This window comes from Muscardinus avellanarius (genome assembly GCF_963383645.1).
Source record: "Muscardinus avellanarius genome assembly, chromosome: 1".
NCBI lineage: Eukaryota > Metazoa > Chordata > Mammalia > Rodentia > Gliridae > Muscardinus > Muscardinus avellanarius.
In genome coordinates this window covers 52,620,175-52,645,225 of record NC_137786.1, presented here as the reverse complement: position 1 = coordinate 52,645,225, position 25,051 = coordinate 52,620,175, and positions in this window count along the sequence as shown.

Genomic DNA, 25,051 nt, shown 5'->3' with positions numbered 1-25,051 from the left:
TTTCTGTTTGCCTGTATATGAAAAGTTACCCAAAGTAATTGCACAATTTTATATTCTTTCTAAAAATATACCTCATATCCTGCTACTCTTCTTCAATATTTGATGTTAATGACCATTTTGAATTTAACTTTTTGAGTGATAAGCTATAGTGTCACATTGTTTACCATTTGAATTTTGATAATTCTAATGTTTCTAGTACCATTTCATACACTTACTTATACCTGATTTTGTGCATATATATATGTAAAATTTTTATTCATTATCTTTTGCCCATTTTAAAGGATGTTGATCTTTTCATTTTTTGTGAGCCTAATTGGATTTTATTTAATCACATACTCAGTTTTGAGAGGCATGGATATAGGACATTAGGAACATATAGGAATTTTATGCTTTATACTTTTTTTAATTTTGTGTGTTGTATTCATCATATTGTATGATAAAATATATACTGCATGCCAAATTCATAAAAAAAAATTGAAGCAAGCATCCTAAGATATTTTTCAAGGCACAAAGAGATACTGTGATTAACTTAAAGCCACATGCATTAAAACTGGTTTGAGGACTTCCAGGAAGATGGCGACCGAGAAAAGCGGGGCTTAAGAGCCCCGCTAACAACCAATCTCCATTACCACAAAATCAGCGCCTTTCATAGCCAGAAAACACCATCACCAGAGAAACAAAAAAATCACCAGGCTCCAGAGAGAAAGCGGACTGAGAACAGAGCTCAGAGCCACAGAGGAGATACACCGGCCTCACGCCCGAGGACGCGGCAGCAGCGCCATAGTGCTGGCGGCAGTGGCAAATTCACCGGACGGCTACAGCAAGCTGAGGTGAGTCACTGTGAAACAGCCAGGCGGAATTTCTCGCCGCAGGTAAAATCTAAAGCTCCCAGTGGCGGAGCTCAGCACACGCTGCAGGGATTCAGAGTGGAAATCAAAACCAAGAAGAATTACGCCAGCCTCATGGCCGAGGGTGTAGCAGCGGCGCCATATTGCCACCAATAGCAGCAGCAGAGAATTCACTGAATCCAGTACAGCTACATCTGCGTACTCAAGAACAGTGAGTCAAATTGCGGGCCACAGAGGAGAAATCCCAGTACTGTACTCCCTGGGACTTGACTCAGTGGGGGAGGGGCAGTGGCAGACATATCACACCATAGGAGAATGTGCAACCTGGCACCCCCCACAGTCTAAAGCAGCCTCTATCGACACTCTGGGTCAGAGACTCTGTGATACAACCCAGTAAAGGAGTAGTGGAGTCTGAGATACTACTGACTCAAGATCCAGAACACCTTAAGTGAAGTCATAGTGACCCAAAGGAAGAACCCAGAGAAGGCACAAACTTCCGAAATCATGGGAAAGAGGAATAACACTGGAGCAATGAATGCCCATAACCCCACAACATCAGAACCTGATAAAACTGAAAATCAGAGATTTCTAGAAGATCAAATAAGGAAAATAACTGTAGAAATAATAGAGGTGCTTCGAAAAGAACTCAGAGAGAGCCAAAAAGAGATAAAGGATGCAATTAATGAAGTAAAGGCCTCAATTCAAAGCACAAACAACCGATTAGAACACATGGAGAACAGAATCTCGCTCTTAGAAGATGAGCAATCCAAAAATGAACGTACAGTTTCTAATCTAGGAAAAAATATCTGACAGCAGGAATCTGATATTGAAGAAATATGGGCCCATTTTAAGAGAGCTAACATAAGAATAATTGGAATAGAGGAGGGAAAAGAAAGTGATACCAAAGGGATCAACAATCTCTTCAAGGAAGTAATAACAGAAAATTTTCCAAACATAGAGCAAGAGGTTGATACACAGGTCCAGGAAATTTATAGAACTCCCTTTAGACAGGATCGGAGAAGAGGATCCCCACACCACATAATTGTCAAAATGACCAATGTGGAAGCCAAGCAGAGAATCTTAAAGGCAACAAAAACAAAGGGCCAAGTGACATTCAGAGGCAAACCAATTAGAATCACTCCAGAATTCCCAAACCAAGTCATGAGAGCCAGAAGGGCCTGGAGTAACATATTCCAAACTCTGAAAGAAAACAACTTCCAGCCAAAAATTTCCTACCCAGCAAAACTTTCTATCAAATTAGATGGAGAAATAAGAAGCTTCCATGACAAACAGAAACTGAAGGAATTTATGTCTTCAAAACCAGCACTAGAGAAAATACTCAAAGAGATTAACTACAAAGAAGAAATAGGGTAACACATACCAGAACCAGAGAAACAAGAGTTTCCATCCAACAGTCAACTAAGATTGGTTATCTGTGGAGATTCATTACTTATGTTAGTCTTTTACCTATCTCTAAATGGTATTGTTTGCCTTTATTGTTGTTAATTTTTAGGATTTCTAGTTGGAATATTAATATACCTTCAGATATAGCATTTGGAAATATTTTATCCCATTCTTTTAGTAACTGTTAACTCTGTTTACATTGTCTTTGGATATACAATATTTTTTTTTTATTTTTTAGGGAGTTTGTATACTCTTTTGTTGCCTGTGCCATTGAAATCATAACCAAGAAATCACTGCCAATTTCAATGTTGTGAGGTTTTATGACCCAGATTTTCTCCTAAACATTTATAGTCTTAAGATTTATATTTAGGTCTTTTATCTATTTTGAGTTAATATTTGTATATGGGATTACATAAGGGTCCAATTTTATTCTTTTCCATGTAATTATTATGTTTCAACAATATTTAGTTAAAAGATTATTATTTCCACCACCAAATGTTCATGGAAACCTTGTCAAAAATAACTTGACAATTTAGGGAAGAATTTAGCTCTAGGCTTTTATTTAACTCCAATGGTTTATATATCTGCCTTTAGAATAGTACTACACTGTTTCAATTATTGTAGCTTTATATGGTTTGAAATCAGAAAATATATATCTTCTAGCTTTGTTCTTTTTCAAGATCATTTTGGGTATCTAGAGTCCATATTCCATATTAGGATAGAGTTTTTTCTGAAAAATAAATATATAAATATATGATAGTTTCACCTAAAAAAATAGAAAAAAATATTCTCTGGTAAGAAAGAAAGTAAAAAGAAATATTGAAATGTTATCTTTAAGTCATGAAAAGCTTGGTATCAGACAAATGAAACTGTTATGTGAGATTATCATTTTTAAGTTTGGATAAATTGCTATAATACTAGATGTCAACCACTAAGCCAAGCATGGGAGGGAGGGATGGGGAGAGGAAGGGGTGGGGATCGGGTGGGGGCTGACTGGGTGATGTGTTCATGTATGTCTACAAAAGTTTGTATCCCACTATGATGTATGAATACAGTGCACCAATAAAAAAATTTAAAAAAAGAGTATAAAATGTCAAAAAAGGCAATAAAAAATAAAAATAAATAAATAAAACTGGTTTGAAACTTACAATTTAATGCATCAAGAGACAACGGATACTATTCCCACCTCTATCCAAAGAAAAACAGTTTATAAAAATCCCAGTCAGTAAGCATGTGTACTATATTGTTTTGGCTGACTTTGACTGATTTGTCTTATTTCTGTACAAGGCAGTCTTGGAAGACTTAAACCACGTTATCTTGATTGTTTTGTAGAGAGAGGGGTGCAGGTTTGATTTTTAGTTCACGGAAATTTTGTGTGAAGGTGTTTTTGTGCAGCTGATTTATTTTGCACTGATTTCTTAGAAACCAAGTCTTTTTCTCTTAATTTATTTAACCCACAACGGGAAATCATTACTCTTATCTATCCTGTTTGATATAAGTCTTGGCAGTAATTCTCTGTTGCCAGCAAAAAAACTGATGTATAGCAAAAAAAATCAGTAGTTCATTTTGGTCAGCAGTTCTAGATCATTTTTCGTTTCATCTTCTGGCTGTTGAATTCTCAGGGCAACTCTTCTGAGTATGTTTTCAATTAGTAACTTGAGCTTGTTTAAATGCACCAAAATATATTTAACCCTAGCCTCTAGCATTTAATTTACTACTCTTATTGATCTTAAGCAAACACTTTTCAGTATGCACTGATTGAAGATCTATTTTGTACACAGTGCTCTGGAAGCATTAATTTCCCAGCGGCCATCTTGGTATAGCATCTGGAACAATACTGTCTATCTATCCAGCCAATTAATATACATGTGTACATGTTTGAACTATGACCCATTGACTCTCAGTTCTGGAGATCTATCAGGTTAAATACCATGGAAATTCTTATAATTTCATAGAAATATTGGTTAAAGAAAAACATTCCTTAATTCTTTTTGACATAATGATGACTGACTTGTAAAAAAGAAAAATCACCAGTTATCAGGAGCTAGGAAGAACTAGCTACCATACCATACCATAAGCAACACTGTATCTATTACCACAAAGTAGTGATATCATCATTGTTGGTCTTGAGAATCAGATGATTAGCAAATGAGAATATTTCCCCATGGTTATGACAAGAAGCTAGACATCTTTCAAATATAAGGAGCAAGAAATCAGACCCCAGGTGAAATCTGGATCTTTTCACTTAGTGAAAAGTCAAACAGAAAAGTTTTACTTTACTAAAAAAAAAAAGAATGATAGTTTTTTTTCACAAAGTAAGCATAGGGATACCAAAATGAAGTAATAAGTACTGTACATAAAAAGTATGAAATAAAAATCAACTAGACACAGTTGAAAATATAAGTATATGATAGCATTTAGGAGCATTATTGTGCATTAAGGATATTTCATCTCATTGCTAAGTTGTCAATAATTTTGAGTTTATACCATAGCTTCACAGTGACATCAATATAGCTTCAAAGAATGCTTCTAATGACCAGTAGAATAACTCATATGACTTTGGGGCAAAAAACAAGCAAACAAAAATGAAGGACCAGAATTGTTATAGGAAAACAGGACTTCAACTGTGACAGTTTCAGAAATGTGCCCAGAAAAAGAGAGTTAAATCTGAAATATATTAAGCCAAAATTGAGTATGTAGAAAATTCTCCTCATGACCAACTATATAAAAGTGTAAGCAAGCAGGGTGTGGTGGCATATGATTGTAATCCCAGCATTTGGGAGGCTGAGACTGGACAATTGTGGTTTGTGGCCAGCCTCAGCTACTTAGTGAGGCCCTCCACAAATTAGTGAGACCCTGTTTTAAAATAAAGAATAAAAAATAGGGTTGGGGCATAGCTTGGAAGTCGAATGCCTCTGAGTTCTATCCCCAGACTCACAAAAAAAAAGGGCAAACAAAAAATTTATATCCCACTAAGCCAATTAATATATTATTTCAATAGGAATATACTGAGTTACACAATGTGTAAGTATACCAGTATTTTTACTCCCCCCCTTTTGTTGATAATCATGTGAAGTAGAATTAACACACTCTGTTTGTAGAGCACAAACTAGTAGTAATACTAAAGGATAAGTATTTCTACACATATGTAAAGTAGCATGTTTTATGCATCGTACATATGGGTTGCATCTTAGCACATCTGATTCATTTAATCTTAAGTCTATAATGTTCTATTGATATGGCAGGTGAAATTGTTACTAACATATGACTCTGCTATGTCACAAGTATTTCCAGAACACAATTGTTATAAATATAAAGCTTTGTAGGATAGAAGGAGTTTAATGACAAAGGATATATTTCAAAATAGTGGAGCAACAATTTTAAAATACATTTGACCTGCTGTAATGTGTGTGTTAATTTCTGGTTGACTTTGTATATAAGTTATGGTTTAACTGGGGAAGAAGGACTACTATTAATATTATAGGTAGTAATTTATTATGGAACTTAGAATTGCACAAAGGTACTGGAGAAGTTCCAATAATAGAAATTAGGAGATCAGAAAAAGTCACCAGTCCTGGAACAGGTGAATAAATCTGAAAATGAAGCACAGGAAGCTGTTCTGGAGGATCCTGAAGGGGACTGGACTGTTATGGAGGTTGATAGATGGCTACTGATTCTTTGTATATGCCACTATGCATTCCTAGTAAAGGAAAGGTCAGTAGGTCTGGGAATTTGATCAACAGGATCCATAGTGTTAAGGAGATCTGGGTTTGGATTAGGGCAAAGACAAGTAAGCTGCCTAAGAATTTGTGTTTCTTTTGCTAATGCTAAGAAGTGATGGCTTCGGAGTCTATTGGAAAATGCATAATTTATGCCTTCTGAACTTTGCCCAGCTATACTTGATGCACTATCTAATCCTAGACCATGTATAGATGAAGATTAAGGTAGTTCTCACTGTAACCAAGTTGACAATAAAAATATACAAAAACCTTTATATACTCTCTAGAAATTTTCATTATAACAGAATTGACATATATTGGCAAAAGGAAATTATCCTTGTAGACATAAAAAAGAGATTGCCATAATGTGGAAATATTTTAAACCTTTTTATTATAACACAATGTAAAGTAGAATTTTAATAGTAAAAATCTTGAAGATAACTAAGAGTTATAATTGCCAAGTAAATATAGATAATAGAATGATAATTCAAGAAATAAAGTACATTTTCAAAACATCAACACTCCAAATAAGACCACAAAACAATGGAAGACAATAAAATAAATGATAAAGAAAAATACAATTTATACATACAGAAGAGTGTCATTCTAATGAGTGATTTGAATTCTATTAGTTTGAAAACATTTTATAATGGTTTATTAGAAGAAATAATTTTATTACTAATGAACCTTGTTTAATGAAAGACAACTTCATCTTTCTTAATAAAAAAGCATAATCTAACCCTCTAGAGAGAATAGTGAGTTAAAAATAAGTTAATAAATATTGTTGATTGAAAATATATTTAAAACTACTAATTTAGAAAGATGATTTTAGTGATTTCTCCAAATTTTATAAAAACTGAGCATCAAAAGACACTACCAATTATAAATTATGAAGCTGAAAGACACTGTTCTAAATCTCAATAATTAAATAGATTTAACTCTGCCAGAAATATTCAATTTAAATTTGCTGTCAGATGAAGTAATCAAAAAGTAAGGCAAAAATGAAATGATAAAAACATAGAAGCATGTTAAGCAAAAAATAATAATAATGGATTTGTTTCGGTTGTGGCCCAGATTGATAAAGTCTGTCTGAAGAAGTTGTGTCTCTGTGGTTGTAGCCTTGGGAATTTTATATAGTTTCTCCTCCACTTGTTCTCTCCTTTTTCTGGTCTCCATGATGTGAGCTCTCTGTCTCTCCATTCCATGCCTACATGTCATGAGATCCACGGCCTCTGATCTCACCTAGACTGAACCTCAAAATCTCTAAGGAAAATCATGAGCAAATAAATCCTCCTTTCTCTAAGTTGTATGGTCAGTTCTTTATATTAATAGCTCTTAGAATGTGAACTAAGATACTGCTTTCCTTTCTTGTGCCCAGTAAAGAGTAACATTCATACCTAATTTTATTATTATAATTGTTTTATATTGAATGTCATCATATTCAACTTTAAAGTCAACTTTAAAGTCAGCTTGGGAGAAGCACAAAATTGGCCACCCAAGTGGATATTTGTTTGCATGTAAACAAGTTTCCAATGAGAAAATGAGACCAATAATCAGAAACCTTCATGGTAACCAGGGACTCTGACAATTTCTTGCTTACCCTTTCCTTCCCTGATTCATCTCTGACTACCTTGTTGATTTTTCCTGACTAATTTCATGACTGCTTTCTGTCTTATGTGATTAGTCATTTTTATAATGTTTTAGGTAAAACCCTCAATAAAAGAAAGACACTGATACAGGAGAGCAGGAGATCTTTGTCTCCATCTGAGCTTCCCTATACTTCTAAAAATCATCCTGACTCTGTAATTCATGTGAGAGACTTTTTATCAATTCATCAATATCACCTACAGCAGTTTTCATCTTTTCTATTATTATTGTTCAAATAAAAAATTAGAGTATAAAGGAAAGCAAAGTAAATGTTTAAAATCTTAAATTAATACTATTTAATAAAAAGGATTTAAAAAATCTTCAAATTCTTACTTCTTTTACCTAAGTAATTACATCTCTCAATAATTTTGCCAACATTTTTTTTGTGATACTAGAGGCATTCTACCTCTGAACTATACCCCCATCACTGTTTTCTTATTCTTTCTTTTAAAATAGGGTCTCACTAAGTTTTAGAAACCTAAGTAGTTGAGGCTGTCTTTGAACCTGTGATACTCCTGTCTCAGCTTCCCAAATACTGAGATTACAAGCATGTGCCAACATACCCAGCTTTCCACTTCTTTTTCTTTCAAAAATATATGTGGAAGATATGGCGATCTGTTTCTTCATGACTGTTCTATTAATCATAGGAGTGAATATGTAGAGATACAGGTTGCATTCTGCTAGCTCCAAGTAAAAATATTGAATAAGAACAGTGACCATGGTTTCACTTAAAAATGTATTATGTAGAACCCTTCAAAGTACAGGTAACATCTTCTCTCTTAGATCTGTATTAGTTTTCTAGGGTTGCCTTATCAAAGTTCTACCAAATAGGTGGCTTAAACAACAAAAATTTACCTCATAATTCTGGAGGCCAGAAGTCCAAAATTAAAACTTTAACCAGGTTGATTCCTTCTGAGGGTTGAGAATCTGTTCCATAACTATCATATGGCTTCATATACCTGCTGGCAATCTTTAGTGTTCTTTGGCTTAAAACATCATCGCCTTTGCTTTTGCCCTCATTTTCATGTGGTATTCTCTCTGAGTGGATATCTGTGTTCAAATTTTCCTCTTTTAAAAAATTTATCTTTTAAAAAATTATCATCATCTGATCTGAACCAATTACATCTTCAAAATTTGTAATGTTATTGAATTACAATCTCTTCAATAAAATGTGGCCTATTTCCTACTGAAGCCACATTGTAATGTCTTGGGCATTTAAAGAGAGTGCTATGTAGCAGCAGAGAGCAACAAACACAATTGCATAGGAAGATCTTTTCTGCATAAAAGCTGAAAGTGTGGGAAACATTTGTAAACTGATTTCATCTGGTTCTTAAGGGAGGAATCACAAAAAATCCAATTTGACTTAGTCAACAATGGCAGGAGGATGTTAGAGAAATGTATTTAATTTGAATTAAATTATTTAAAAATTGAGACTTGTTCTCTATTATAAAATAAAACATGTCAGAAACAATAACTTTTCATCGAAATGTAAGAAGTGAAAATTCGGTAGACAGGGTTCAAGGAAGTGAAATAAATAGCTGAGGACAGAACATTCTTTAGGTCTTGGATGGTAGTTTTGGTAGAAGCACTGCAGGCATGGACAGCAAATTCACATCTGGAGTAAGTGACTATTCCACTAAGAACAAAGTGCTTGCTTTTTCATGATGGAAAAGGATCAATGTAATTGACCTGCTAGTAGGTAGTTGGCTGATCACCTTCAGAAGCAACATTGTATCAGAGGTTTAGTTACTGTTGGTATCTGCTTCTGGTTCTTGGCACTCAAAAGGGCTGTCATTGGTTGGCCTTGATGAAGATGAGTCTTTATTACTCAGCCCATCCATAACTTCTATTTCTTCTATGTGATCACTTTGTGCATAAGCCCCTTGGAAAATGACAGGAGTGGCTGAGGAAAGGCTCTCCCTGATATCCTCAGGACACATCACCCTAGCCACTCAAATATTTAAATCCTCTTCTGAAGTCATCCTGCTGCAAAAAATTCTCATGGAATACAAATACCTTCATGCTTTTTGCCCATATGGAGAGGTCTATCTATATGTCTACATACCTCTCCCGCAGAGTCCCTTGTCACCAATTTCCCAACTGTATTCCTTCCAAGTGCTGACCATCTAGCCAATCCTTTGGCAACAATTCATGCCATGGACTGAACATTCCATATTCAAATTTATATGTAGAAATTCCACCCACCGAAGTAGTAGTAGGTGAGGCCTTTAGGCAGGTTATTAGGTCATGAGGTGAAGCCCTCATGAATGGGGCGAGTATCTTATAAAATCATCTCAATATCTCATCTTTTCTTCCACCAGTTGAGAACATAGCAAGAAGAAACCACCTGCACAGATATCGACTAGACACAAAATGTACCAGCACTTTAATCTTGGACCTAGCCTTTAGAACTGTAAGAAATAAGTTTCTGTTTTCTGTAAAGTATTCAGTTCACTGTATTTTATTATATCAGCTCAAACAGATTAAGACAGTGCATAAATGAATAGGAACTCATATTTCAAGCCATCTCTCCTTTTAGATAAAATTATAAGCTACATAAATGGCTTGAAGATCTGCTCACCAGGAGTATGACCCTCCACCACTGCTTTTCAGGGCTGTCCTGAAGGGTTCTATAATCCTATCGTTGTTCAGTTTTGTGTGGTTCCTTCCTTGTTTTCAGAGCACCTGTAAACCAGACCAGAGTTTATTCATACTTGGTCAACTGACTATAAAGAACTATCCACACATGCATAAATGAGTGCTAACAACATAGTGTATCAGAGTAAGCTATCTGGCCACTTAGGCTACTTCTCCATATGCATTATTTATACCTCCAGGAAGTTATAGAGGCTTCCAGGTATTAGTAGCAGTAGAGCTGGACATATGAAGCCTTGAAATAATCATTTTCTTTCCCTTTCTTTAGTATATTTCAAACTAAACAACAAAACACTATATACTTCTTATTCTGTCCCAAATAGTCTAAGGTAGAAAGTGCTCATCTACAGTCTCATACTCTTAACTGTGCTCACGGGTACCTAAAGGAAATACACAATTCTTATTATTCTATCATTTCATGACATGAACTTCCTACACCCTCTTTATTACTAAAAATAGGGTCATTTTGCCTTAAAATATAATCATTTAAAGAGCATCAATCTCTGAAAAACAAGAACCAATTCAGAGAAGATATCCTTAACATTCTTTTCCTCTGAAACCAATTCTAGCACAAAATTCTATCAGAGCTTATCCAGACGAGGAGATCTAGTAGCAGATAGAGGGATAGATGATATAGCTATAGATATGAGATTAATTAAAAGAAAAAGGCTCAGGCAATTGTGGAGTTAGCTGACCAAGACCAAACTCTGTGAATCAGATGATCAGCCAGCAAACGTCACGAGTCTGCTGAAACACCAAGCACGAGATAAAGCCTCTTGTGCGGAGGGAATCTCTTCCTTCAGAGAAGTCCTAAGCTCATTTTGAGGGCTTTAAATTAACAAAGGCCATGTCAATATATTCTCTCTTTTGATGAACTTACAGTAAACTGATTAGGGACTTTAATTGCAGCTGTGTGAAATCCTACGCATTGAACCTAGATTGGTGTCCGGCTGAATAACTGAGGGATTTTTATATACCGCAAATGGACTCTAACGTTCCTTCGCCTTCCAACTTCCTAGAGAATATTCTCTTCTTCTCTATATCCCATTGTTTGTGTGTGTGTTTGTGTCAGTGAAAATTGAACCCATGATATTTTACCTCTGAGCTATACCCTCAGACCTATTTTATTTTATTTTGAAACAGGGTCTCACTAAGTTACTAGATGCTGGTTTCAAACCTACAATTCTTCTGTCTTAGCCTCCCATTCTGTACCCATTCTAAATAGAAACAGCAAAACAAAGGGGATTCTGAGCCTCACCTTCAGCCAGGCCAAGGGACACATCAAAAGCCATCATATATAAGAGTGTTTTATTATCCTTGAATAAAAACAGTATGATTTTTCTTTTGTTTCTTTATTAATTTTTTGAAGATTTAAAGAAGTTTATTAAAAAGATAGAAATACAGAAAATAGAAATATAGCTCCATACCAGACTGGCATGGAGGGGTGACTCGAAATGAATACACCCTATTAACTTTTAAAATATGTGCATACAAAAATATAAACTTCAAAAGTTGGATGCTACTTCAGAAATCAGCAAATGCTAATATTTATTTTAAAAATTTTACAAACACAAATCATACATTATTGGCCACTTGACACCAAAATATTCAATCTCACTGCTAATCACAAAAGTATAAAAATACAAATTATTCTGTAAATGAAGTGTTATTCTTATTTACCAAATGAATAAAGTTTAACATACACTGTTGAAATTAATGAGAAAATGGTCACTTGTTCCCTTTATCAGACTCCTGAAAATAATATAATGTATACAATATTCCTGAGTGTGTGTGTGTGTGTGTGTATGTGTGTGTGAGAGACAGAGAATACTCAGAAAAATAACTTTGTTTTATTTTAAATAAAGTCATAAAATAATTTTTACACTATTATCAGATTAGAAATAATAAGCAAATCTATCAGATTATAGTAGGTAATTAGTTACTTTTGAAAAATATTAGATTATAATCTACATTTAAAATGCCCAAAATGATTTCTTTATTGATAATCTTCCTTCTGTTACTATATTTTTCAGAGGTACTATGCAGAGAAGAGTTACATCATGCTATATGCTAAAAAATAATAAAATAAAAACTTCAAAGAAAATTATAATTTTTAAGATAATACAAATCACAGAAATAAAAATCCCACTTTGAGCCAAAGAAGCTGTCTATAAATAGATTCCATCCTATTTATGGCTTAAAATATCATGTGAAACAAAATAAAGTGTCTGAGAAATGAGGATGCATTTGAATAATAAAAATAGTAATACCTGCTAGAATACATGAATCTCACCTAGAACAGTAGAAATAAATTATTCTGATGCTGTTAAGACAAATGCAGTATCACCATGGTGCAAATTGTATTAAACAATAAAGCTAGTAAGAAAACTTTTTCAATTCCATAACCCTAGGTTTCTGTTTTTTATTGCTGCATATAAAACAATTCTAAATCTTAGTGGCTTAAAATCATGTTATTTCTTATAATTTTTAGGGTTGAATATAATTACCTAGGCAGTTTTTTACCTAGTTGTCTCATGTAGTTGCAGTAATGTGTTGTTTGGGTTATAGTTTTTCTGATGGTTTGCATGAATTAGACATCTAAAGGAATGTATTCACTAGGAATGTAATTGATGCTGACTGTCAGGTGAGGCACAGCCATGGCTGTCAGCTGAAGCACCTCCACAGTCCTCCAGTCTTGGGTTTTTCACATCAAGAAAGTTGAGTTCTGGTAATGTTCTAAGATGAATGTTCCAAAAATTCAGAATGTTGTTTCCACTTTATTTTTTATCCATGCGACTAAGATAATTCACATTGAAAAGAAAGTAAATAGGTTGTATTTCTTGCCTTGTGAAGTGGCAAGGTCTCAATTCAGAAGAGTCTGTGAAAATCTGATTCTACATCTTGCCTGGGTCACAATTCAGAAGGAGTAGTTGTCTTGGTCATTGATTCAATCTGCATCACACTTTTCCCATTGATTGAGGTAACCTCAAGAAACATGATGTAATATGTTTTCTATGTCAACTATATTCAGCTATTAAATTTACTCAATATTAATCTATGATGACATAATTGGTGCCCATATAATCAGTAGTGTACACTTGTTCTTCTAATGAACTATGAGTTGAATCTCAATCTGTATTTATAAGTCTAAGCTTTTTAAAAAACTATTTGAAATTTGTTTTTTATTTTACTTTCTATTTGATTATAATAAGTTGTCAATCAAATTAGACTTTACTTGTCTATTTACTTATTAAGTTAGCTCTTATTTTATTGGCAATTTTGTTTAACAAAATTTTGGGAGAAGTCTCACATCTAGTGACAAGAAACTAATTCAGATGTTGGATCTATACAATAAGTGAACTTCTACAAATCTCAGCAGTTAAGAGCTTATTTTTGCCAATATTAACAAATTTCTCCTATATTATGCCACTGCCCGTCAATTATTCTATGTTGAAGGATATACAGAATGTCAAGGGGTAATCAGGCACAGGGCTACAGGGTGAAACAACTCCATTTTCTAGGGAGCTTGGTGACAAGAGATCAGTGAAAAAATCAATGCTAGTTTCACATCTGCATTAGAAATATAAACTAAATGCAATTACTATAATTAAAATGGAGGCATTTATCATATCAATCTTGAAACTACCATGTCACCATTCTGTCATACATGCAATCTCATTCTTCACGTATTTCTCTGTTAATTCACAAAAATATATAGTAGTCATGTTGTGGTAGTAGGTATGAAAATATCCTAAATTTTCGTACAATAAATTAGCAAAATATAAAATAGAGCAGTCAAGCAAAGTATTGAAAGGTTTACTTGATGTTGAAAGATGTCACTCTAGAGCTTTGACTTCCTTTGGCTTCAATAACAAGCTTAGGTGACATTTAACAAGACAGGTTCACTGCATCTGGTCAAGTGTCAGTCACTGAAGATTTATTTCCCTGTTGTGTGCTTATGTTTATGTCGGAGAGATGACCTTTCATATTAGTGCCTTTTAACATGAAGAATTACAAACTGTCAAAAGCAGAGTAGAATATAAATGGTTAATAACTGGAGATGGCTTTTAGCAGTAATGAACTCAGGAAAGGGAGTAGGTAGACTGGTTTTTGGTTTGATTTTAGACTCTAATTTTGTTTTCCTTGACATTCATTGAATTGTATTCTGTCATTTGCTTTTCATCTCTTTCTAGTAGGTACACTTTTCAGCACCTATGTAGACATTTTGAGTACCAAGGTGTTGTTATGTAGCTCAACAACTCAAGTTGTTGAGTCATTTAGTGGGTTGTTTTGTGTCTGTGTGTGGGTTTTGTTTTGTTTTGGTAAAGAGGGGTAAAAGAAGAGAACATTGCTATTCTACTGTACGTCTCATTTTTCCACCCACAAAAGTCATAACAGAATTAGAATTTAAAGAAGGACCAAAGCAAAAGTAAATTGATGACTTTAAAAGAGAAAATAAAAATAAAGAGCCATTATCAAAAATAAGAAAATATGAAAGGAACATGATCAAAATCTGTAAATTAGAGATATTAAGCAATACAATGAACATGTCCTTTTTCAAGTAATAATAAAGAACATAAAGAAGACAATGAAGTTGGAGGAAGTTTTAGAGATCCATTTATGGTGGAAAACAAGTTTAGAAAAAAAAGACCTAGAAATGTTCTCAGAAACCTGTCTTAATCCTCAGATTCCATTGATGTCCTATTAATTTGTAACATAGATTTTATTTTGTGAGATTAAAAAATTAAGAAGTGTGTTACCATAAAGTTGGTAAACTCTGAAAATACAAATTGTATTGTACAGATTATAAGAAAAGGAATTTAAAAGTAAGATTTTATTTGAACAGTACAGCTCAAACATCATAGTCCCTGGGTTTGGAAGATGTTCAAGCTGAACTTTTCTCTTATGAGGCTCATTTGTGGGTTTATCAGATTCCTACTCTGGGAAACCTCATTTGCATCTCCTGTCATGGAGGCGATAACCTTTCTCCAGCTGGCCATCTCAATTCCTTGCCAAGCCCTCAGAGTCCAAAAATCCTCACTACCACTATAAGGAGAGCTTTTCTATGATATTCAAAATAACCGCACATTAGCTTCTTACTATGTGGTCCACAGATGGTGCTAAGAAATACATATGCATTCTCTTCTCAGCATCATTGTGCAGTCAGTTCACTCCACATGCACTCTCCATTTCTGCTTTCCTCCCGATCAGCCCATGATTTATCCCACCTTGTACTATGTTTCCTAAATTCCTGCAGGTACATGTCAGGCTTCTGTATGTCCTTCAAGCCTCCCTCACATGGTATGAAGTAAATGAGAAGCCTATCTCTATCCATCCTACTTGTTGAAATGGAAGAATGTATAGAATACTGACATCTCTTTCCAAAGGTCTCTTCTTTTCTTCTCTTAGTCATTTCTTAGATTAGTGAAGAAGTCATGCCCCTAAATCAGTTTTCCACCCATCTCCTTTGGAAGTGGTAATTCAAATAGTTATACCTTGCATAACAGTGGAGGCAGAGCTGGCATTAAATATTTTATTTTAGTCTTTGGGGTTTTGACTAAAATGGAGAGAGAGAAATTGTCAATTTAGTATTCTGTTTTATAGGCATTATTCTCAATACCCTGATGATGACTAAGTTTCAGTTCAGCAGCATTAAGGTATATTTTTAAGATCTCACAGCTATTGGAGGAGAGTTAGGATTCAATAATGAATCTTGATACTTGTGTCTGCTTGATACTAAAACATACATTTAAAAAATGTATAGCATATCATTTTTGAAAAAAATTGGAGCATTAAAAGAAATCTTTTTCTCATTTCTTACTCTGCTTTACGCTTGCTATTTTGCATTTCTACCAGTCTCTAAGTAGGTTGATCATAATGAAGGGAAGCAGTCTTCTCCCTACTTTTGGGTTCCCATTGGCCAAATGGATGAACCAGCAAGCAGAAGATAGGGAGGGCAAGAAAATAATGAGTTAGGGGATATATATTTTTCTGGGTCTCTTTCTGGCTCCCTTCCTGTCAGCACTATGATTTGGTATTAGCCACATTCCCCTTTTGAAAGCCACAACGCCCATCTGGTAGACCTTCTAAATGCTGTCAGTGGTTTTAGAATTCCAATAACTGTGACCTCACTGCCAAGTCACATCTAGTGAAGCAATGGCTGTGCTAGACTCTGGGCCCTTTAGCATCCTTTATTGGTTCCTCAAAATACTTTGAACAACTCTTTTTTTTTTTTTTTTTTTTGGTGGTACTGGGGTTCCTGGAAGCCCTTATACCTCTGGGCTACATTCCCAGACCTATTTGGAAACAGGGTCTCCTAAGCCAGCGCACACATCTGGCTTTGAACCTGTGAGATCCTCCTGTCTCTGCCTCCCAAGCGCAGGGATTACAAGCGTGCACCACCACACCCGGCTTTAAACAACTTTTTAAGTAGGCATTTTATTATACTCTTCTAAAGTAGCTTAAAGTATTTTCTATGTTTCTTATTGGGTTCTTAACAGATAAACCTACAAACTAGTGATCCCAAAGTCCAGTCTACATGTAAACGTTTGTGCAAAGAAAACCTTTGCTTTTCCAATTCTTAGATTTTAGAAGTAGGAGTGGGATGATGTAGGAGAATTTGTTCAAATAAATAAAATTACATTGAAATGACATATGAAAATTTTTGCAATGAATCTTGTCACTTTTTTCTTTTTTCTTTTGGTGGTGGTACTGGGGTTTCTGGAGGTCCTTTCATCACCGGGCTACTCTCCCAGACCTATTTTATATTTTTATGTGGAAACAAGGTCTCTTAAGCCAGAGAGGCTGGCTTTGAACCTGCATGATCCTCCTGTCTCCACCTTCAAAGTGTGGGGATTACAAGCGTGGGCCACCACGCCCCACCAAATCTTGTCACTTTTAAGTGATCTTAAAAGCCGGGTGTGGTGGTGCACTCTTGTAATCCCAGCATTCAGGAGGCTGAGACTGGAGGATCTGGTTCAAGGACAGCCTTGCTACTTAGTTAGGCCCTCTGCAACTTAGTGAGACCCTGTTTCAAAATAAAGAAAAAAAAATAGACATGGGGTGTAGCTTGGAGGTCAAATTCCCCTGGGCTCCATCCCCAGACCCGCAAAAAATAAAAAAATAAATAAATAAAGTGATCTTAAATAGGGGGCTTGCTAAAACACTAATATGCATGGAAAAATATAGTTCTTATAGTCTAAAAAATTGTCCTTTTTTAGGTACAACTAAATTTTCCAATTAGAAGTATTTCAGACTTTTACTGATAAAACACTCACTTAATTTTATCTTATGAATCACTTATAAAGTCTCATTTGGATCACTCAGCCCATTTAGTTAAATTGCCTAGTGATCTGAATTTGCTTTTGTATGCCATGGCATATGGTCATTCAGCAGAGCTCACTGTGTCATCACACTAATCAGAAAAGAAAGTTTAAGAAAACCCAAATGCAATAACATGAGCAACTCCATGAAGCTGAAAAGAGGAAGTAAAATCAGTAATCTATGAGCAGTGTCTCCAGGAAGCAGCAGATAATGATATATATGCATTTATTATCTTCTATAACTGTATGATATTTGGATAAATCTGTTTAATATTATCAATCCTATTACATGATAACATACAGATATCCTTTAATAAAAATATAAGACCATTACCTCCATTGCCTCTTATTTTATTTTAGTTTAGTTTAGTTTAGTTTTGTGGTACTGGGGGTGGAACCCAGGGGCTTTTCTAACCCCGGGATATACTCCCAGACCTATTTTATACTTTATTTGGAAACAGGGTCTCACTAAGTTGCTGAGAGCCTCACTCAGTATCTGAGGCTGGCTTTGAACCTGTGCAATCCTCCTGTCTCAGCCTCCTAAGTGCTGTGTTTGCAAGAGTGCGTCACCACGCCCGGCTGCTTCTTATTTTTATAAGACATTGCATCTATTTTTGTATCAGATATTTTTTACATGTCTGAATTCCTCAGAAAATGTTTTATATAAATTTTAAAGAAATGTGTGTAGGTTATATAATTATTAATTGTTATTACTTTTTATTAACTCAAAGAAAAATGTATGATTGCAATTTAGTACTTGGGAAGTTGAGATTAGAGAATTGCAGGATTGAGGCCAGCCTCAATAACTTAATGAGGCCCTCAACAACCTAGGAAAGCCGTATATCAAAACAAAAACATTAAAAAGGACCATGATACAGCTTAGATGTAGAATGCTTCTGGATTCAAGTCCAGAGAGAGAGAGAGAGAGAGAGGGAGGGAAGGAGGGAGAGGGAGGGAGGGAGGAGGAGGAGGAGGAGGAGGAGGAGGAGGAGGAGGAGGAGGAGGAGGAGGAGGAGGAGGAGGAGGAGATGGAGAAGAAGAATACACAATGGATTGTGCTTTTATCAAGTTTTCTTTCAGTCTTTGTGGAAAGAAACACATTATATATTAAACTGCTTGAACTCTATAAAGTTCTAGTAAATAATACTTGGATCTTGAATCTAGTTCTTAATTTGAGATTTCAAGTTCCACAAAAATTGACATGTTCCCAACCATATAATAATTCAAAGTAATAAATATAAGACAATGCTCTTCGATTCCATATATCCAATTTTTTTGGTTCTTTCATTTTAATGAACCTCACTTTCAAATGATATGTATGAATGTCCCTCTTTTATAAGTACTAGAGGCTAATGTTTCTTTCTAGAAAAAAATATTTTCATAAACTAGAAGTTGCCTCAGTTGTTTTGGAGGTCAAGCTATTCCCAAAATGTTCAAAGTTACAATGTTTTCAAAAGTAAATTCATTTTTTATCTTCTCCACTCCTTTATGAAGAATTAGGTGGGTCCAGAAAATGTGTGTGACAGAGAAAGAACAAAAATCACTTCTTAAATAAAACCCACTTGAAAGATGTGTGTGCGTGTACACACACACACACACACACACACACACACACACACACACCAAACAAGAATCTTTGTAGATTATATTACATTCTATAAATGTAATCTATATTTAGACATGTAGAAAACAATCTGGTACAAAAATAGATGCAATGTCATAAATAAAGGCAAGAGGCAATGATCTTATGTTTTTATTGAAAGAATCTAAAAATGAATGGAACTGAAAAGTATTACTGTTGGAAAAATAATTCTGAGGAGAAGATGTTAAAATAAGATAAAGTAATAACCTTTGAAGACTAGGTGCTAAATAAAAAATTAAGAAAGAAAGGAAAAGTTTTTGTGGTACTGGGAATAGAACTCAGGGGCATTCTACCTTCAAGCTATACACCTAGCCCTATTTTTTTTCTTTTTATTTTGAAACAGGGTCTCACTGAATTGCAAAGGGCCTTTCTAAGTAGTAGCTGAGGCTGTCCTAGAACCGCTATCCTCCTGTCTCAGCCTCCCAAATGCTGAGATTAAAGCCTGTGCCACCAAGCCCAGTAGAAAGAAAGGAAATTTAAGATCTTGAAAAGATACACAAAAATGTAGGTTATATATATTATATAAATCAATAAAATCTTATACAAAGAGGCAAGGAAAGAAAGCAAGAGGAAAACTTGAATAACACAAGAAAGGAGCATATGAGGTATTCTTCATATTTACATTAACATTTACATTCTGATAATACAGAACATACATTTTTCTCAGAGGCACATGGAAAAGGCATAAATTCCAGAAAGTGTAAATGTTAGCAATAATTTAAATACCCACACAGAAATTATTGAATAAACTTTTGAATATAACTGCAATAAAATATTACGCAGTTATAAAAGGAAACAAGGTAGATCTCTATAAACTAAATGAGGGAAAAAGCACACATGATGTAGTACACATAAATAGCACGTTTTATAGAAGAGAAAGGGAAATAAAGTAAATCTAAGTATGTTTATTTTTGCAAAAAAAGACCAGAAAACTAAACCAGAAATAATATAATGGATCTCTTTTGAGAATGGGTCAGAATGAGGTTGAAGTCTTCCACAATGGCTACTTGGTTACTGATTCTTCTCCCATTCTCTCTTGGTGTATATAGTTGTTTGAATCATGTTAATGTTGGCATAGTCAATAAAAAAATTGAATGGGGAAGCTCTAAAATAAAAACAGAAAGAAAAGAACTTAATGTGTTAAATTAACGAACCAATCACATCGAAGGAGAAACATGAACTACCCAAATTATATTTGAATCTATTATTTTGACTTTATAACCTTAGCCTATGGGAAAAAAAGACAGATATTTAAGTCTAGTTTTTATATTTGTTTATGTACTTACTTTTTATAGAAGCAACAGCATCAGCAGCATGGTTTAGCAGTACTTCAAAAGTGCTTACCATATAATCTAGATGTAAGCATGTAAATAAATAGATTAAGAATAATAGAAACCACATTTTTCATATTTTAGGGAATAAGTTCCAGATATGAGAAGGGAGAGGATTGTATTAACACTATTTTGTTGTTTTTGAATATAAAGTATGTTTCAACTTCTGTGTTTTGCTATTTAGATCACAGGTAGGAAAGATTTGTAACATGCACACACATATATACACATATATATGTACAAACACATACATGCGCATGCGCGCGCACACACACACACTCCTGACCTCTATAAACTGAGAGTGGAAGAAATATTCCAGTAACAGTGGCCACACCTAGCATGCTAATCTTTATTTATAAATAGTATCCTGAAGTAAATAGAAGACACCAGAGATTGCTGAGGGAATTGCTTGTTTTCCATGAGGTGCAAGCTCATTACAGAATGAAACTGAAGTATTTCATTGTGCCCCCAAAATGAAATATTCTCCAAGAATCCTGGAGAGATATCAATAGGACACAAAAGTCAGATTAAGAGATCTCTCTTTGGCAAAATCTAGGGAAATTTGAACATCGAGTAAATAAAATATAGTAACGAGTTGTAACCTATTAGATAAAATAAAACTGGTGAATCATGTATATGTCAATAAAACAAGAGAAAACTCCTATTCTTTACAGTTAATATAGACTTACAGAAATGTATTGATCAAGTTACATCACCTTTGTCACTGCTCTTACTAATCAATTCAAGAAAGAATTATCATTGTGTGATACAATAGCAGGTCAATATTTAGTTTAGGATAAGATATGTACTTACTCTCAAGGAATCTTTCAACAAGTTACATACTAATTACAAAAGACAACTGATATTTCAGTGGAGATATGTGAAAGATATGTTAACCAAGTGATAAAAATTAACATAATCAGTGACCCCATATGCCACCTACTATGATGCGCCAAGAAAGATGAGCATAATTTTTCTGATACCTCACCATAAATTGGATAAATTGAATGTAACTTTAGAAACAACAGATTAACCCAAATTGAGAAACAATCAAAATATAGATGGTTTATTCTCTTTCAAAATTAATGAAAAAAAAATCAACAAAATTCCTGTTTGATTTTTGTTTATAAAAATAATTTCAGATTTTAAAAAGACTTTGTAAATGGAATTTGTACTCTGGGATTGAAGCCTGACCTTGAGAAAAATCATACTGTGAAGGGCATTATTGAACAATTGATACATTTAAGACATAGACTAAACATGAGATAATTTAATGTTTCTGTTAAATTAGACTTTTGGTAAGTTTACTTTGTTATGAAAAAGAATGTTATTAGTAAATACTGTGGATTAAGGGGCAAATAGAAACTTATATTCAAATGATTCAGGAAAACCTCTCATATACATATGCACATATACACATATACACATACATATATATGAAAAGATTATATATATGTGAAAGATTTTATATATGTGTTATATATGAAAAATATATAAAAATTATATATAAGATTACATATGTGAAAGATTTTATATATATGTGTATTATATATATATGAATGATTTTAAGGGAGAGATTAATAAAGAAAATGAGGTAACATCAATATACTGAAATTTGAGTAGAAAATATTCATTTGTTCTTTACTCTTGCAACATTTCTATGAGTATATAATTATATTAAAATTTAAAATCAATCTACTAAAGCAATGAATACTATGTTTTCAGTTGGTTCATTCTAAAGAGATTATTAGAAACTTCTCTTTCTCCAAACATGAATTCTTATTGTTTCTATGTACTGGTATGTCTGTATATTTTCTTTAGTGCTAGATTCAATTTTTATTAATTGGAGCATCTACAGTGATTGGTTGGTGTCTTTGATGTTTTGTAAATATCTGGAAGAGTTTTCCTATTTCTATGGCCATACTCGCAGACAGTAAATTTCAACTTGAAATATCCCTAGCTCAAACTCATCTAACTCAAAATCCATGACATAAAACCTGAAAATTTAACTTGTTGGGATGAGTTGAAATCATAGTTTATACACAAATTTATACTTCATTTAATTTTGCAGTGCTATATTTTATATATGATGCTTTCCTCAAAGCATTTAGATATTATTCCATTTCCTTCTAATTTTGAGCATTGCTATGAGATATTTGAGGCAAATCTTAGATGTCTACAAGCATACACAAATAAAAAACCTAAGATTTTCTTTTTCTGCCCTCTTTTACATATTTTGTGTTTTGTTATATTGTATTAGGTCCAGAATTTATGCATTTTGACAAATGAGTTTACCCAAGAATGCAATGAATATTCAAGATAAAAATAAATAAGTGCAACTCACTGCTTTAACATACTAAAGCAGAAAAATAAAGTTAAAGATATAAATGGTGAAATGGATTCCATAAAATAAATACTCACTTCTGCTATTTTTTTTAAATCCCAGAAAATTGGGAATAAATGTGAATCAAAAACCTGTAGTCATTACTGGTAAGACATTTGAAGCATTCTCACTAAACTTTAAAAGGCATGTTGTTTTATTGGTTTTTCTCAACATAAAATATTGTTCCAGAAAATCTAAAATGTACACAGCAATTAAATAAAATTATAAACATCTGATGAAAAGTACAAACTATTTTTCTAAGATTTGAACATAACACAACTACATACCAGATAGCTATATGTGAAATTCTTTATGATAATAATGTTAGGTGGGTAAATGGCAATATTTTTCTCTGAGATAGGTGGAAACAGAAACTCATGTATTTGGGGTCAAGAAGTAGTGTCATCTATTTTGATATAGTTACTGTGAAATATCTCTCAAAATGCCACTTTGGGAATCACATTTATAATAACCTACCTTTGAAATGGTAATTTATGATTTGTTCATAAGAGGTTGAGTTAGTTATTAATTGGGGTCACAGAAAAGAGTTTAACACAATATCAAATTTGATTAATAATTTCCATTCAAATTCCCCCAGTGACTTGACATAAAGACTGAAATGATTATTTTTCCATGTATTGGTTGCAGAAGTTGGCATTATTGACAGAAGTAAACAAGCTCAGTTTAATTACTCTTTTCCTTAACCAAAACTTTTCATCATGCTTAGTAGTGAATTGATGATAAAGCTTTTCCTTTCCATCTCTGAGGAGCACTTAATTATTGAACCTCTATTTAAAAACAAATGTATTATGTGTTCTTTTATTATATTCCTAAGGAAAAGTTCCAACAATTCTAATAGACTGTGAATTTAAAAGTTCTGTTTTCTTTATTAAAATTAAGAGAAATACTTAAAATATTTCAAAAGAGAAAGTTAACATTTTACTAATGAGTACATCCTCTTAGATTCTGATTTAAGGCACTGCAGTCCTCTTTTTGTTGTCTATTTTCATTTAATTTGATGGAAGTGTTAATTGCTTTTAAAATTCAGAACTAACTTATACATTTATATTTTGGTTTATTGACAGATTGATTAAAAATGTTTCACCTCAGCCAAGCCTGGTGGCACAAGATTGTAATCCCAGTACAATCCCAGGCTGAGATAGGAGGAGCACAGGTTTGTAGTCAGCATCAGCTACTTAGTGAGACCCTGTTTCAAAATAAAAAATAGGGTTGGGGGTATGCTCAAAGGAAGAATGCCCCTATGTATGTATGTATGTATGTATGTATGTATGTATACATATATATATACATATATGTATATAAAATATATGTATATATAATATATGTATATATAATATATATGTATATATATTCACCTCGACTGAGTATATTTTTATTAGTTTATCTGGTAGAGGTATAAATTTAGATTTTCTTCATATTCAAGTTTACTAAAACTCCTAAGATAAAACTATACACATCTCTCTGCAAACTTCATCATATATACCACAAATAATGGAAGTACTTCAAAACATATGATAATTTGTTTTATAAATATTTCTAAGTTTGTAATTTTTAATGCATGTTTTCATATGAGAATGTTATGAGAAATTTTCAAGGCTACGCCAAAATTTATTAAACAAGTAATGCTACTCACCAACAATAATAGTACTGTAAAAACTAACTTGTATAAAACATATTTTAGTATGAGGAGATTTTTAAAACATTTTTATTTTTATACTTTCATTGGCACATCATTTTCACATCATAATGTTGTTCACAGTGATAATGACATACCTGCACACAGCACTTGGTGGGCTTTCCCCCACTCCCTCCTCATTCCCTCTTGCCCTTACAGGATATTGAGATGGGCATTGGCATTTTCACATATTTACATAATGTCACTGAAGTGTTTCCTCCATTGATTCTCTCTCCCCTTTCCCTCTCCAAAACCACCTCCCTGGCTCCACTGGAGATCCTCCTTCGTTACCTAACATCCCTCTGGTGTCCTGATTACTTCCAATCTTCTGCACATGAAAGAAATTATATGACCCTTCACTTTCTGTGACTGTCTAATCTCACTTAATTTCTCCAGTTCCATTC